General features: G+C 43.8%; 1 protein-coding gene across 6 annotated transcripts in view; it reads right to left on the bottom strand.

Moving 5' to 3' along the window:
- Nucleotides 1-17,030, bottom strand: part of LOC309694075 (uncharacterized protein) — a 68,604-nt gene that overhangs the window by 13,248 nt on the left and 38,326 nt on the right. For 2 of the 6 annotated variants that reach the window (XM_082513822.1, XM_082513819.1), the window contains exon 1: nucleotides 1,513-1,747. The exons of the other annotated variants lie outside the window; for them this stretch is intronic. The gene's annotated coding sequence lies outside the window, so the exon portion shown is untranslated. Of the gene's footprint in view, nucleotides 1-1,512; nucleotides 1,748-17,030 lie in introns of those variants that run through there. 6 annotated transcript variants of the gene reach the window in all.

The following is a 17,030-nucleotide window of genomic DNA, read 5'->3' as shown; positions in this document are numbered from 1 at the left end:
GCCAGCGACCGTAACGCCCGGGTAATGGAGGAAATGAGTGTGCCAACTAGAAAAATCAACCGAGCGTGACCGAAGGTTACCGAAGAGAAAACAGATGATGGTTCCAATGCCGGAGAGATTGTCGAACGGAAGAGCCATAGAAGTTCCGTAGTGTGAAGGTATTTCGGCTATTTCAAGTCTGACAAAAAACAGAGTAGCGTGCACTGTAAATTGTGCCGGAAGCAAGTCTGGAAATACAATAAACTGGTGCATGCGTCACACTGTGCCACGTTATTGTTTCGGTGAAATGAATTTCTACAATACTGTTACTGTTAATTCTACTCGCTGCAGTGTTTAAATGCTTATATATACACACAGTTACTGTCCCTCCACACATACGACTCGGTTCTGCTTCTATGCCCCAGCTTTGTTTACTTTTTCCCACCGAGGCTTCTAGACTTCTGATTGGCCAACATTTCTGCACGATTAGGAATCTAGCTCCACCTGCTGCTTTGGCAAGTTCATAGCAGCGTTTTCCTTCATTTCTGCCTTTATGTGTGGACGGGATTATTTTTTAAAACGAAAACGGAAAATCTCCATTTTCAAAAATACCCGTGTACGTGTGGACGTAACCTCAGTCTCTGACTGGAAGCGCTAATTCGTCATTCGGCTTTTGTCAGACTAAAGTAACTGTTAAAACTTTTTGAAAAGCTCAGCTATACAACAAGGAGAGATTGAGAATTTCCTTTTAGTTCTCAGTTTATTTGATATTGACAAAAGTTAGTCAGTTTTGTCTGTTCTTCTGTAAAACAAACTAAGATTTATTTTTAGAATTAATATTTTGTTTCTAAGTGGAATTGACAATTTAGTAGTCTGTTTCGTTTGTTCTATTTTGAAACTTAAACGCTTTAGCGGCTGCCTTTTGTGTAGTTTGCAATATTTGCCTTTATTTATCTGAAAAAGTCTCATGTTCCTTAAGTACATCTACCCTGTTGAACTTCATCCATCCATTTGCGTCCGCTTAATGGATGAACTTATGGGAAATAAATATATAAATAAAAACAAGCTGCTGATTATTTCACATTTTACTTGTGAGCAATGGCACATTTAAATCTTACAAATATAGTTATTTGGCTTATATCGTGATGGATATCGTTATCGCCTGAAATGAAAAAAACATGTCATGATATGAAAAAATCTTATATCGCCCAGCTCTACGCGAAAGTCACGTGGTCTGTTAATCTTTATTATTCACCCTGGGGTTGCCCTCCCCCAGGCTTGTACCTGTGGCTTCCTGTCCTAGGGGTGGGGGTAGACTGTTCTCCTGCCCTGCAGCCCATCCTTTTGTTCATATACCAAGGCTAATTTTCTATATATATTCTTACCCCCTAGCAACCACCATTTCATAATGTTGCAAGCAATCACAAACTCTACAGTCTGTCTAACTCCAGTGTATACCAAGCAATCTATTATCCTCAACAGAGCTAAACTCAACATAAACGGAACCCACATTAAAGTTAGCTCGGTGCTTACCTTTAGATGAGCCCACAAACCGAGAGAAACAGGAAACAGATCAGTGAGCAGAGACCCACGTGGTTCACGCTGATCTCAGCTACAATCCAGGAGACAAGGGTGTGCAGATCGATGCAGATATCGATCCAAACTTTGGTAGTGGTATATGTTCCAGTAAGTTCACTACTTTACTCCCGTTTCATGAAAAAGCAGCTCTCTCTGCTCGACTCCTCTCCTGCACAGACACTTTGCTCCGCCCCCTTTTCCCGGCTCTGCTGTGATTTGTTGCTGTGCGGTCACGTGACTCAGCTGCACAACGTAACCACGTGAGAGAGTTATTTCAAAAGTAGCGCCTTTCCAGTCCTTTCCTTTCCAGTGATGGTAAATTAGATTCTTTTTACTGAATCGAGATTGAATGAGTCACTCACCAAAGCGAATCGAATTTGAGTAATTTGATTCACTGAGTCAGTTGACCAGAGATTGCAAAATGTATATTTTCACTCAAATTTAATTTGTTTCTCTTTTCATGTAAATCCTACTGCTAAGATGAGTGATTCTAAAAGAAATAAACTCTTTTATAGAGCAAGAATGAGCAAAAACATTTTTAAAATAAAGCAAGTTCCTACCAAAATGTCTTAATAAACATTTATTTTGTTTATTTTTATTTATTTATTTATTTTCTTAAATGTGTCAAATATATATTTTCTCATCTAAATGTCCACTGAGCTGTGAGCCAGGGGGTGGTAATGCGCCTTAACATTGGTTGCCAACCAAGAAGAAGAAAAAGCTGTGAGCCAGGAAGGAGGGGGTGAGTGGCTGTGTTGGCAGAGGTATGAAAATGCGCAGTGAAATCTAACGCACATGGCAAACTTCGCCGACGATATTCTAGGGAGGAAAAAATACACATCAGCCATCGGCCATTTTGATGAACGCATACGCCCCCTAGAGCGCGCTAACTTTATTAACAGCCACACAAATGCAAAGCACACATCAAACATAAATAGACTATTTGACTGTCTCCATAATTGAGAGCATTTTCTCTTCTTATTTCAACACCCCCACTTGCTCTCATATTATGATGCTCTTAAGCAAACAAAAAACAACAAACAAAAGGTTTCTTCCTCAGTACTGTATACATGTCCGTATACCATGTTAATGCCCGAACATAAACTTCTCAAACTTGAACAACTTAACTTTTGTTGCAGGCTTTGTCATTACATCTGCAACCATCTCTTCTGTTGAACAATAATCCAGAGTTATTTTTCCTGCACTCACAGTTGACCTCACAAAGTGGTACTTTATGTCAACATGTTTACATCTCTGTCTCGTCACAGGATTCTTCGCCAACGCAATTGCACCCTGATTATCTTCATGAACTTTTGGCGGTGCATATTTTTGTCCATCAATACCTTGTAACAGTTGCATTAGGTACAAAACTTCTTGTAGGGTTGTAGCTAAAGCCATGTACTCCGCTTCACAGGTAGATAATGCAACAGTAGGTTGTCTTTTGGTTTTCCATGAGATTAAAGGACCATCTACAGACAAGCTTATGCAATAACCAGTTGTACTCCGTCTGTCTGTTACATCAGCTGCCCAATCAGCATCGCTGTATGCCCACAACCTCAGTTCTTTGTTGTCACATTTCCTGTAACACAGTTCTTTCTCGGTTGTCCCTTTCAGATACCTCAGTACATGTTTTACTGTAGTCCATTGGTCTTCAGTTGGCTCAGTAAAGTACTGTGAAAGTTTACTGACTATAAAACTCAAGTCTGGTCTTGTGCATGTAGCCAAATAGATCAGACTACCAACTGCCTCTCTGTACCTTTTGACATCACTCATCATTTCTGCATCATCAGCATAGTTCAGTTTTTGCTCACAAGGTGTCTGTCTTTCTTTACAATCCTGCATGTTGAATCTTTCAAGTATTTTTTCCACATATTGTTTTTGTGACATTTTTACACAGTTATCACTCTGGTCAAAATCTATACCAATGAAATGTCTCAGTTTACCCAAATCCTTCATTTTGAATTTTGCTGCAAGCATTTTCTTCACAACAGTTAGTTCACTTTCATCACTAGCAGCAATGATCAGGTCATCCACCCATACTATCAGAATCACCTTCTTATTTTCTGTCATTTTTGTGTAAACACAATGGTCAGCGGGGTTCTGCACAAAGTTGTTCTCACTCAGATATTCATGCAACAACTTGTTCCAATTTCGGCCTGATTGTTTTAGCCCATATAGCGACTTTTTCAACTTGCACACCAGTTTTTCATTTGTGTCGGATTTTACCTCATAACCCTCAGGTTGTTCCATGAATACCTCACAATCTATTGGTGCGTGAAGATAGGCAGCTTTAACATCCATCTGATGTAAAAGCATGTTTTCTTGTGCTGCCTTTTGCATCAACACTCTGATACTAGTCAGGTTAGCAGTAGGGGAAAATGTTTCTTCATAATCCACACCTATCCTCTGACTATATCCTTTAGCAACATAACGTGCCTTGTACTTCTCAGATCCATCAACATTGTTTTTGACTGCGTACACCCATCTACCCCCCACTGTCTTCTTACCCTCAGGCAAAGTGGTTAAGGTAAATGTGTCATTTTCTCTTAGTGATTGCATCTCTTCATCCATTGCACTGACCCATTTCTCTGAGTTAGATGAAGTTATTGCTTCCTTGAATGTTTGGGGAATGTTACACATTGCTCTGTAACAATAATCCATGTTTGTAAGTACTTGATCACAATCCTCCTTATCAGTAACATATTCACTTAAATACCCAGGCCTTTTTCTCACTCTGGAAGGATACCTTGCAGCCTCGCAGTCGAGTTCATTCTCCTGTGACTGGCTGCTCATCTCAGACATGCTTACTGGGATCTGTTCCTGAGTATCTGTGTGTTCTGTACTCACATCAGTCTGTTCTCTGGTCTTGGTGGACCTGTTTGGTGTCTCAAAGTCACCCTCATCATCTGGCACCTTGTCAGTCTGTGTTTGTCTCTCTACTCTTGTTTTAGTCTCAAACTTCACCAGTCTATGCTTCTGTACTTTCCCACTGTCTGGGTAGTAGACCATATAAGCTGGACTGTTCTTGTCATAGCCAACAAAAATTCCTTTCTCACACCTTGAGTCTAGTTTTCTCTTGTTCTGCCTGTAGGCATAACACACTGACCCAAATGTCTGCATCCTGGAAAGGTTTGGCCTTCTTCCTGTCAGCATCAAATATGGTGTCTATTCTGTGCGTCTGTTAAAACATCTATTCCTCACTACAGCTGCTGCTTGCACTGCGTAAGTCCACAACTCTTTAGGTAACTGCTTCTCTATTAACATACACCTGGCCATATCAAAAAGAGTGCGTCAATTGCGTTCTGCAGTACCATTTTGGTGTGGTGAGTATGGTGCTGAGGTCTCATGCCTGATTCCATTTTTGCTAAGGAGTGCCTGATACTCATTTCCCATAAACTCTGTTCCATTGTCAGACCTGATACATTTAACTTGCCCATACGGGGCTGTATCAGCCAAAAACTTCTGTGTCGCTTTTGCTGTGTCACTCTTGTTTTTCAGAAAATACACAAACACTGCACTGGAATAGTCATCAGTGAATGATAGTGCAAATCTATATCCATCTCTGGACTCTGGGTCTACTGGACCAGCTAGGTCTGTGTGTACCAGCTCTAAGGCGGTTTTGGCTCGTGCATCAGGGTCCCTGTTTCTAGTTTGAACAAACTTTCCCTGTGTGCACACTTCACAATGCAAGACAGATTTATCTGTTTTTCCTTTGATTGCCATACCATCAACAACCCCCTGTAATTTCTGAATGTCATCATAATTACAGTGACCGAGAATTTCATGCCATGTTTGCATGTCATAGCAACCCTTACACTGGTCTTTACCTTCAGTGTTTACTGTTTGTAGGTAGTACAGTCTGTTGTACTCATGTATTGGGAACCTTGTACCGTCTTTGTGTCGCAGGGTGTCTTTTCCTTGCTTGAAGATCATAGTTGCCCCATTTGTGGCACTGCCTCCTGCTGTCCATCAAGCAAAACTCTGCCTCCCCTCTTTGCTCTGCAACTCCAGTGCACTTTGTGCCGTCAGCCAACTCTACGTAGTGTGACTTGGGCTGGAAACTGTCGTCAAATCTCCTGAACTTCGTTATATCTGTGACAATATGCGAAGTTGCCCCTGTGTCCACCATCAGACCCTTTTTGTTGATGCCATGCTCTGACTGGAACGCTGCATCCTCGCTGCTTACCCGGAATGCGTAGTCTTTGCTACCCGACTCCTCAGAAACTTTCCATGCGTTGTCTTGCCGCCGTTTCCGTCTGCATGTTGAGTCCCAATGGGTGGTGCTTTTACACTCGCTGCACCACTGCTTGCGCTGACACGTCCTGGCTTTGTGTCCTTTTAGTCCGCATCTGAAACACACTATGTCTGCGTTGCCGGCCCCACGGTCATTCGATTTTTCAAACGTGGAATTGTCGCTCGGTCTTGCACGTGCTTTCATGATGTTGTCATCTGACGCTGCGGCGCGCATTTTCTCTGTGTCTTCAAAGCTTCGCAGTTTAGTTTTAAATTCAGCAAAAGTCACTTCAACTTCACTTTGTGTGACATGGATAGCAAACGGTTTGAACGATCCTGGCAGTCCCTTCAAAACCATTGCTACCAATAGCCCATCACTCAATGTTTCACCAGCATTCCTCAGGGCTGTGATTATTGTCTCTGCTCGTATCACATACTCAGTCACACTCTCACTGCTGGGCTTTTGGAGCGAAGTGAGTTCTGTATACAGGCTAATTATACGAGGTTTTCCTTTACCTGCATAATAGTTTCTTAGAATCCCCAGCGCCTTCCGTCCATCGTCCGCTGCTTCTCGCATAACAAGAGACAAACTTTTGTCATCCAGAAACTGGATCAGCTCCGCGTATGCCTCTGCATTCTTTGCTCCGTCTTCTTCTCCCTCCACGTCGGTAGGCTGCCTCAAAATAATGTCTCTTAAACCCTGCAAACGAAGGTGGCCCAAAAATTTCGTCTCCCATAGTTCGTAATTCTTTTCGTCTCCATCAAAAACTAGCCGAGCCCAACGGCTATTTGACTCAGCGGCTCGTCGGCTCAAGGCGCTAGCATGGTATGCTAATCCTCACCGAGTGCACAGTACGTCGCGGCGTTTCTCTCGGTGGCAAAAAACAGATGGACGCTTTAGGAAAACTTCTTAGCTTCCTGGGCCCATAACCTGTTGGCAGAGGTATGAAAATGCGCAGTGAAATCTAACGCACATGGCAAACTTCGCCGACGATATTCTAGGGAGGAAAAAATACACATCAGCCATCGGCCATTTTGATGAACGCATACGCCCCCTAGAGCACGCTAACTTTATTAACAGCCACACAAATGCAAAGCACACATCAAACATAAATAGACTATTTGACTGTCTCCATAATTGAGAGCATTTTCTCTTCTTATTTCAACAGGCTGTGTCCCAATTCAGGGGCTGTGTCCCAATTCAGGGGCTGCACGCTTGAAGTACGCATTTTAAGTGCGGTTACGTCACCGCCATGCGACCACGGCTGTCCCAATTCGAAGTGTACTTCAAATGCATACTACAAATGCACCGTTGATTTCCCCAAATATCATGCGTGGTCTGTTGTACGTTTCCTGGTCCCATATATCCCACAATTCATAGCGCGGCGGTGGGTGTGGAGAATTTTGCCGCAAAATACGGCAGAAGGGAGCGGCCGAAGAGGTTTTTGTTTTTTTTCGAAACGTTATGGAAATCATAAAGCGAAGAGTCAGACATTCCAGTTCAGTTTGTACAGTAGACATACAAGGCAAATAAGAGTAACAATATACAGTACAATGAAATAAGAAGGATAAATAAATAAAGGATAAAAAAAGAAAAAAGAAAAAAAGGTGGGGGGATGTGACAGACTTCATAACAACTTTGTACTTGAAAGTTGTGACAGCTCATTCGTTAAACATTTCTGAATGAATTTCAATCAATGATAAACCTCTTTTATTGGAAGTTAATTTAAGAGAGTTTAAGTAATATTCAATATATATATATATAAAAAAAACACCCAGCACGCCCCTGCGGGCGGTTTATCCTTCAAGCTCGGGTCCTCTACCAGAGGCCTGGGAGCTTGAGGGTCCTGCGCAGTATCTTAGCTGTTCCCAGGACTGCGCTCTTCTGGACAGAGATTTCCGATGTTGTTCCCGGGATCTGCTGGAGCCACTCGCCTAGCTTGGGAGTCACCGCACCTAGTGCTCCGATTACCACGGGGACCACCGTTACCTTCACCCTCCACATCCTCTCGAGCTCTTCTCTGAGCCCTTGGTATTTCTCCAGCTTCTCGTGTTCCTTCTTCCTGATCCTGATATATATATATATATATATATATATATATATATATATATATATATATATATATATATATATATATCCCTGCAAACATTCAGATTAGTGCAGCATAAATTCATTCATGAGGGGAAATTACAGTGAGAACATGTGGAGGCTGTTAGGTGGATAACATGGTGAGTTCAGTGCATTGATGTGACATTGTCCTGAAGGATTTAGTTATTCTTTATGGTCAAGGTCAGGTGTTCGTCAGCCCCCTATCAGAGCCTATATGGATGACCTCACCATTACAACATCATCAGTTCCCGGGTGTAGGTGGATCTTGCAAGGTCTTGAGAGACTCATCTCATGGGCAAGGATGAGTTTTAAACCTTCCAAGTCAAGATCGATGGTACTGAAGAAGGGCAAGGTGACGGACAAGTTCCGGTTCTCAATTTCAGGAACCATTATTCCATCCATAACGGAACAACCAGTTAAGAGCTTGGGGAAACTCTTTGACTCCAGCCTGAAAGACTCTACTGCTATCCAGAAGGCAAATGAGGAGCTGGGAGCGTGGCTTATTAAGGTGGATAAGTCCGGCTTGCCTGGAAGATTTAAAGCCTGGATCTACCAGCATTCCATCCTGCCCCGAATCCTGTGGCCCTTGCTTGTCTATACAGTTCCAATAACTACTGTGGAATCCCTTGAAAGAAAGATCAGTGGCTTTCTTCGTAAGTGGCTGGGACTTCCCCGCAGTCTCACCAGCGCTGCCTTGTATGGGACAAGCAACAGCGTGCAGTTACCCTTCAGTGGTCTCACAGAAGAGTTCAAGGTGGCTCGCACACGAGAAGCCCTACAGTACAGAGATTCTAACGACTGCAAGGTGGCATCAGCAGGCATTGAGGTAAGGACAGGAAGAAAGTGGAAGGCTGAGAAGGCAGTTGAGGTGGCGGAGTCACGCCTAAGGCAGAAAACACTAATGGGGGTCTTAGCAACAGGGGGAGCAGGCTTGGGGTACGTCCCAAAGGCCCAGGTCAGCAGGGCACAGGGAAAGGAGAGACACCAGCTACTCCAGGAAGAGGTCCGAGCAGGTGTGGAGGAGGAGCGAGTAAGCAGAGCTGTAGGCCTTAAGCGGCAGGGAGCATGGACAAGGTGGGAGAGCACCTTGCAGCGCAAGGTCACCTGGGCAAACATCATGCAGGCAGACTTCCACCGGATCCGATTCCTAGTGCAGGCAGTATACGACACTCTGCCAAGCCCAGCAAACCTCCATCTGTGGGGAAAGACCGAGACACCTGCCTGTCCCCTGTGCTCTGGAAGAGGGACCCTAGAACACCTCCTTAGCAGCTGCCCAAGGGCCCTGGCCGATGGTCGGTATCGTTGGCGGCACGACCAGGTGCTCAGAGTAGTTGCTGAAAAGATTGCCTCAGCAATCAGCACCAGCAAGCATCATCATGCTCCGAGGAAGGCAATCTCTTTTATTAAGGCTGGAGAGAAACCCCAGGTGCGCCCACATTTGACAACTGGCCTTCTCAACACAGCCTCTGATTGGCAGCTACAGGCTGACCTGGGTAAACAACTAACAACTAAAGTTCCCTCAGAACATTGCAAAAACATCACTCCGGTCAGACTTGATAATTATTTCTGAGGCCTCAAAACAGCTGATCATGCTGGAACTCACAGTGCCCTGGGAAGAGCGGATTGAGGAGGCTAATGAAAGGAAACGAGGAAAGTACCAGGAACTAGTGCAAGAGTGCAGGGGAAGGGGCTGGAAGACTTTCTATGAGCCCATAGAAGTGGGTTGTAGGGGCTTTGCAGGACGATCACTCTGCAAAGTCCTAGGCCGGCTGGGCGTGGCTGGGGCAGCCAAGAAGAGGGCCATCCAGGCTGTGAGTGAAGCGGCAGAGAAAGCCACAAGGTGGCTGTGGATTAAGAGGGCTGATCCGTGGGTAGCTACTGGTACGCAAGTCGGGGCCTGATCACCCCCGGCTGGGTCGCCTGGGCGAGGGTGTATGATGTTGTGAGACCCAAAACACCTGATGACCCTTGGATACATCACTGAAGATGCGTACCAGTGCATCCAGGAGATGTGTCTTTATAGTATAGTGAGTTCAGTGCATTGATGTGACATTGTCCTGAAGGATTTAGTTATTCTTTATGATTAAAGAAATTGCACTAATTTATACATATTTATTATAAATAATCCTAATTACACATCTTGCTTCCATGTTTGTATCCTGTGTCACTAATACATTTTATTTTAGTTTTATACTTTGATCAATGACCTGCAGAATCTCCTTATCATATTTACGAACCATGGCTGTTGTGTGTGCCTTCGCTCCCTTTTCACTTGCGCTAGACCCCCAAAATGGCGGATCGGGCCAAAATCCTTTCCACGCCCACACCCGTGACATCACGCTCCAAAGCCCTATACCTTGGCCCAGTATGTTAAGCCAACTGTCACAAACCTGCTGGTCAAAGTGGACTGTGATCTGAAACTTGACAATTAGATCAAAGCAGTGGTAAAAGCTTCTTTCAGCTCAGGCAGCGAGCTAAAATAAAGCCAATTCTTTCACAAAGGCACGTTGACACAGTAATCAATGCCTTTGTTAGCACTCGGTTGGATTACTGTAATGCACTTTATATAGGGGTCAGTGCTTCAAACATCTACAGAGCGTCCAATATCCTGCAGCTTGAAAGTTTGAGCACATTTCCCCTATTTTAGCTTCACTTCACCTGCTGCCCATTTCTTTTTAGGATTCCTTTTAAATTATTTTATTTGCTTTTAAAGCCCTCCATGGCCTAGTCCAATCTTATTTCTCTGAGCTGCTACAGCCGTATATACCCGCCTTTCTCAAGTCAGCTGATCAGCTGTTCCTGAATGTACCCAGGACTGAGCGTAAACGCTTTTTCTGTAGCAGCTCCAAAACTGTGGAACAACATGCCTTTTGAGATAAGACCGACCTCTTCTGTGTTTTTTTTTATTTATTCTATGCTGTTTTAATTTTGATGTATTATGTGTTTTATTTTTTTACTGTTTTGTTTTATTCTATCGTTCTTAACCTATTTGCCAACACCCTTAACGACTTTTACTGCCGTTTTGACGAGCCATCAGGCAGCTTTCACGCCTCCAACGGCCCCAACAATAGAGACACTTTGGAGACATTCCCCCACCTCTCCTCCATCACCACCATCAAACACTTCACCTGCAACACCCCCCTCCTCACCCCACACAAAGGAGGATTTCACACCACCTCCTCCCACCAAACTCTTCATATTCATGAAGCAGATGTGAGGAAGCAGTTTAAGAGTCTGAATGCTCGAAAAGCTCCCGGCCCAGACGGTGTGTCTCCTGCCACCCTCAGACACTGTGCAAACGAGCTGGCCCCAGTGTTTTCTGGCATTTTCAACTCCTCACTGCAGACATGTCATGTGCCGGCCTGCTTCAGTCCTCTACCATAATCCCTGTGCCCAAGAAACCTAGGATCACTGGACTAAATGACTACAGACCCGTGGCTCTGACATCTGTGGTCATGAAGTCATTTGAGCGCCCGGTTCTCTCCTATCTCAAGACCCTCACGGCCCCCCTCCTGGACCCCCTGCAGTTTGCATACAGAGCCAACAGGTCTGTAGATGACGCCATCAACATGGCCCTACACTTCATCCTGGAGCATCTGGACTCCCCAGGAACCTACGCCAGGATCCTGTTTGTGGACTTCAGCTCTGCCTTCAACACCATCCTTCCAGACCATCTCCAAGTCAAGCTTTCCCAGATGAATGTGCCTGATCCCATCTGCTGGTGGATCACTGACTTCCTGACGGACAGGAAGCAGCATGTGAGGCTGGGAAAGAATGTCTCGGACTCCCGGACCATCAGCACCGGCTCCCCTCAGGGCTGTGTTCTTTCTCCTCTGCTCTTCTCCCTATACACCAACTGCTGCACCTCCACCCACCAGTCTGTCAAGCTAATCAAGTTTGCAGATGACACCACCGCTATTGGACTCATCTCGGACGGGGATGAGTCTGCCTACAGGATGGAGGTTGAACGTCTGGTGTCCTGGTGCAGCCACAACAACCTGGTGCTGAATGCCCAGAAGACAGTGGAGCACACAGCCCCACTCCCCCCCATCATCCTGACTGACACCCTCATCACCTCTGTGGACTCATTCCGCTTCCTAGGTACCACCATCACCCAGGACCTGAAGTGGGAGCCCACCATCACCTCCGTCATTAAGAAAGCCCAGCAGAGGATGTACTTCCTGAGGCAGCTGAAGAAATTCAACCTGCCAACACGGACGATGATGCAATTCTACACTGCAATCATCGAGTCCATCCTCACCTCCTCCATCACCGTGTGGTACGCTGGAGCCACTATCAGGGACAAACAGAGACTGCAGCGTGTTGTGCGCTCTGCTGAGAAGGTGATTGGCTGCAGACTCCCATCTCTGCAGGACCTGTACACCTCCAGGACATTGCGGCGTGCAGCTCGGATCACAGCTGACCCTTCTCACCCTGGACACAGTCTGTTTGACCTGCTCCCCTCAGGCAGGAGGCTCAGGTCCATTCGCACCAGAACCTCTCGCCATAAGAACAGTTTCTTCCCCTCTGCTGTTGGACACATGAACAATAACCGTATGACTGTTCCCGCCACTAACACATGACCCTACGCTGTGTTCACTGCATCATTCCATGTTTGGCACTGATCACCACCTGCACTCATGTATATATCTATCTACTTAGCACTTTTAATTCTTATTCTTGTTTTTTTTCTCATGTCTATTTAAGCGTTATTTATGACACTATGTTTGCACTAAGCACCGCAGCAATTTCCTAATGTTGTAAACCTGCTCAACATTTGGCAATAAAACCCTTTCTGATTCTGATTTACTGTATAGCACTTTGGTCCTGTGCTGGGTATTTTAAAGTGCTTTATAAATAAAGATGGTTTGGATTGGATAAAATTAAATACATCTTGTTCTCTTAGACTTTATTATTGTGATCCAGTGGAACTCTTTTCCTGCTCCCTGTTATGGATCTCTGTGACTACAATAAAATTCCCTCCATCCATCACTGAACTGCACTGAAGTAAAACGTCATCCTAAGCACTGCAGTACACCAAAGGACACCACTAATAAACACTGATTACACTCTGTTCTTCTTGCAGCAACAATTTTTTCTGCAGGTAAAAATTTCCCGTGTCACCCGCAGCTGCAACTGAGCAGTAAGAATGTATTTGTCTCTATTCAAATGATGATTCAGTGAATTTGAATTATCCTGCAGCAGGAGAATGACCCCCGAGCTGGCCCCAGTGTTTTCTGGCATTTTCAACTCCTCACTGCAGGCATGTCATGTGCCTTCAATATTGATTCAATCAATATAGAATCGGTGTGCAACTTTGCCAAAACAATGTCGGACTCTGTAGTTTTCTCTGGTCCCCTCCCCAATCAGACCAGGAGTGACATGTTTAGCCGCACGTTATCCTTAAATTGCTGGCTGTCTGAGTGTTGTCCCAGAAACGATGTGGGCTTCATAGATAATTGGCAAACCTTCTGGAGGAAACCTGGTCTTGTTAGGAGAGATGGCATCCGTCCCACTTTGGATGGAGCAGCTCTCATTTCTAGAAATATGGACAAATTTATTAAACCCCCAAAATATGACTACCCAGAGTTGGGACCAGGAAGCAGAGTTGCAGTCTTACACGCCTCTCTGCAGCTTCTCTCCTCCTGCTACCCACCCAAAAACCCATCTCCATAGAGACTGTGTCAGCTTCCAAAAAGACAAAAAACAAACTAAAAACCAGCAACAAACAACTTAAACATAAACAATTACAAAGAAAGAACAATACAGTATCCACATCTGAACCAAAGAGTAAAACAGTGAAATGTGGATTATTAAATATTAGGTCTCTCTCCTCCAAGTCTCTGTTAGTAGATGACTGTGGCGGAGGTGTGGTCCCGGGCGCGTTAGTACATGACTTAATAATTGATCAACAAATTGATTTACTCTGCCTTACAGAAACCTGGTTGCAGCAGGATGATTATGTTAGTTTAAATGAATCAACACCCCCGAGTCATTCTAACTACCAGAAATCTCGAAGCACAGGCCGAGGGGGCGGTGTGGCAGCAATTTTTCACACCAGCCTATTAATTAATGAAAGACCAAGACAGACTTTTAATTCATTCGAAAGCCTGATGCTTAACATTGTCCACCCCAGCTGTGAAACTCAGAAACCAGTCTTACTTGTTATCATCTATCGTCCACCTGGGCCTTACACAGAGTTTCTGTCTGATTTCTCAGACTTTATATCTGGTTTAGTTCTGAGCTCAGATAAAATTGTTTCCTGAAAACCCTCTCCTGTCTGATCATTTCCTGATAACATTTACATTTACAATAATTGATTACACAGCAGAGGAGAGTAGACTTTATCAAAGTAGATGTCTTTCTGAAAGCACTGTAACTAAGTTTAAGAATATAATCCACCCACTGTTATCATCTCCAATGCCCTGTACCAACACAGAGCAGAGCAGCTATCTGAACGCTAGCCCAACAGAGGTCGATTATCTTGTTAATAATTTCACCTCCTCACTACGTACGACTCTGGATACTGTAGCTCCTGTGAAAACTAAGGCCTCAAATCAGAAGTACCTGACTCCGTGGTATAATTCTCAAACACGTACCCTAAAGCAGATGACTCATAATCTGGAGAGGAAATGGCGTGTCACAAATCTAGAGGATCATCATTTAGCCTGGAGAAATAGTTTGCTGCTTTATAAGAAAGCTGTCCGCAGAGCCAGAACATCTTACTATTCATCACTGATTGAAGAAAATAAGAACAACCCCAGGTTTCTCTTCAGCACTGTAGCCAGGCTGACAAAAAGTCAGAGCTCTTTTGAGCCAACCATCCCTTTAACGTTAACTAGTAATGACTTCATGAACTTCTTCACAAATAAAAATTTTTTCATTAGAGAAAAAATTACCAATAATCATCCCACAGATGTAATATTATCTACAGTTACTCTTAGTACCATTGATGTTAAGTTAGACTCTTTTTCTCCAATTGATCTTTCTGAGTTAACTTCAATAATTACTTCCTCCAAACCATCAACGTGTCTTTTAGACCCCATTCCTACAAAACTGCTCAAAGAAGTCCTGCCATTAATTAATTCTTCGATCTTAAATATGATCAACCTATCTCTAATAATCAGCTATGTACCACAGGCCTTCAAGCTGGCTGTAGTTAAACCTTTACTCAAAAAGCCATCTCTAGACCCAGCAATCTTAGCTAATTATAGGTCAATCTCCAACCTTCCTTTCATATCAAAAATCCTTGAAAGAGTAGTTGTCAAACAGCTAACAGATCATCTGCAGAGGAATGGTTTATTTGAAGAGTTTCAGTCAGGTTTCAGAGCTCAGCACAGCACAGAAACAGCTTTAGTGAAGGTTACAAATGATCTTCTTATGGCCTCTGACAGTGGACTCATCTCTGTGCTTGTCCTGCTAGACCTCAGTGCAGCGTTCGATACTGTTGACTATAATATCTTATTAGAGCGATTAGAACATGCTGTAGGTATTACAAGTACTGCGCTGCAGTGGTTTGTATCATATCTATCTAATAGACTCCAATTCGTGCATGTAAATGGAGAGTCCTCTTCACACACTGAGGTTAATTATGGAGTTCCACAGGGTTCAATGCTAGGACCAATTCTGTTTACATTATACATGCTTCCCTTAGGCAGTATCATTAGAAGACATAGCATACATTTTCACTGCTATGCAGATGACACCCAGCTCTATCTGTCCATGAAGCCAGATGACACACACCAATTAGTTAAACTGCAGGAATGTCTTAAAGACATAAAGACCTGGATGGCCGCTAACTTTCTGCTTCTTAATTCAGATAAAACTGAGGTTATTGCACTCGGCCCTGAAAATCTTAGAAATATGGTATCTAACCAGATTCTTAGTCTGGATGGCATTACCTTGGAGGAACCTTGGAGTCATTTTTGACCAGGACATGTCCTTCAACGCACATATTAAACAAATATGTAAGACTGCGTTCTTCCATTTGCGCAACATCTCTTAAATTAGAAATATCCTGTCTCAGAGTGACGCTGAAAAACTAGTTCATGCATTTATTACTTCCAGGCTGGACTACTGTAATTCATTATTATCAGGATGTCCAAAAAACTCACTGAAAAGCCTTCAGCTAATCCAAAATGCTGCAGCAAGAGTCCTGACAGGGACTAGAAAGAGAGAGCATATTTCTCCTCTTTTGGCTTCCCTTCATTGGCTTCCTGTTAAATCCAGAATTGAATTCAAAATTCTGCTCCTCACATACAAGGTCTTAAATAATCAGGCCCCATCTTATCTTAATGACCTTGTAGTACCTGTTGAAATCTCCCAATTCTTTGAATCTTTGGGCTGAAGGAAGGACAGTACTCGGTGTATAAATGCTCAATCAACAATCATTTGTACTTTCAACAATACAGAGCATTTGAAACGTCCGGACGGGAGAGATGCCTTGCAGAGGGTCAGGAGCATGTCTCAAAATGGTAGAAACTTTCACAGACTTTTATAGCTAGTAACAGCCCCCCTCCTTGTCATAAAAGCTGCATCTTCACAGGTTTTTCTAATTCTTAGCGAGACTGGCTCCTGACCTTGCCTCCCTGTCTTTCTGTGTGAAAGTAGGAAGGGGGGTAAGGAATGTGGTTTTAATCTCCTCTCCCCAGACACCAAGTCTCCTGCTTACAACCTTCTTCATATGATTCAGCAATAAAACATTTCAAGAAAACAGTGTAAGACATTCACAGCCGATCAAGGATACAGAGTGATGCACACTTTATCTAATGAACTAAGAAATGATTATGTTTCTTTTATTCAAGAGTATAATAAAGACTAAACTACATACATAGCACACCATCAGAACTAGAGGATAATATATGGCCTACAGCTGTTAACCTAATTCACTACATTGACTACTGGTCATAAAATGGCATATGTTTAACTACTAGTCTCAACATACCATATCACCCTATTAGAGCGCTCCGCTCTCGCTCTGCAGGCCTACTTGTTGTTCCTAGAGTATTTAAAAGTAGAATGGGAGGGAGAGCCTTCAGTTTTCCGGCCCCTCTTCTGTGGAACCAGCTTCCAGTTTGGATTCGGGAGACAGACACTATCTCTACTTTTAAGATCAGGCTTAAAACTTTCC

This window comes from Aulonocara stuartgranti (assembly GCF_965226115.1).
Source record: "Aulonocara stuartgranti genome assembly, chromosome: 3".
Classification (NCBI taxonomy): Eukaryota; Metazoa; Chordata; class Actinopteri; order Cichliformes; family Cichlidae; genus Aulonocara; species Aulonocara stuartgranti.
This window is presented reverse-complemented; position numbering and strand designations above follow the sequence as displayed.